Source organism: Solanum pennellii, chromosome 7, assembly GCF_001406875.1.
Source record: "Solanum pennellii chromosome 7, SPENNV200".
NCBI classification, from domain to species: Eukaryota; Viridiplantae; Streptophyta; class Magnoliopsida; order Solanales; family Solanaceae; genus Solanum; species Solanum pennellii.
In genome coordinates, this window is record NC_028643.1 from 78,030,139 (window position 1) to 78,031,165 (window position 1,027).

Consider the following 1,027-nt stretch of genomic DNA (forward strand, 5'->3'; position numbering starts at 1 on the left):
TATATATATATATATAACTATGTTTTTATTTTTTTGAGAAATATTCAAAAGAAAGTACAATAAATTTCCATAATTAGTCAATTAAGCACCAAAAAAAAAAAAAAAAAAAGACATTCAACAAAAATAAAGTAGTCAAAATTTTAACTTAGTTAAACAATTGACTTTACTCCAACCTCTTATCTTCTTTGAAGAGAAAAAGAAAAAATAGGAAAAATGTTATATGAAATCAAAATAAGATAAACAAAGAGTGTAATAGTTACTAGGCAAAACAATATCTTTGATATGGTGTAGAATATTTATTTTTTTCAAAATGAGTCGGGGGAAGGAGAATACAATGTGAAACTCAAATCCTCGTTTATAAGATTAAATTCAAGTAATCAATTAACTAAATTATTAAGCAATGAAGTAACAAATAAAGATATGGAGTAGGAGATAAATAATATCCATTTTATTTTATTTTTTGGAAAAAAGTGTAAAGAATTTCCATGGTGAAGCTAAAAAAAATCACTAAAGATTGATATTTGTGATAAGTTATTGCACACACTTGGTCAAAAATTATAACATGTCACATTTATTATATAGAAAATCTAGCAAATTTCGTTCTTCCAAAAAATAAAATTTCGAATAAAACATCTTATATATTTGTTTAGTTTTTTCTAAAAATAAAATAAGCTTTTATTTTCACCTAACATATTAAGGAAATTGAATAATGAAAAAATTTCATACTAGAAATGAATTTAACTAAATTAAATATGCGTCAAAATTATTTTAAGCAACGAATTTATATATAAATCATAATATTGTAGCTTCGCCTTAACTATTACAAAAATGTAAAAGAATAGATAGGTGTCCAAAAAAAATACCTATTACTTTTGAAAGGTTCAATTAAAAATTTGGAAATATTAATAAATTAAAAAATGGACTAATTTAATTAATAGCCATAGGAAATCATGGTATTATAATGAAGGAACTTTATTTCTTTAGTTTTTTTGTTTTTTTTTTGGGGGGGTGGGGTGGGGGGGGGGTC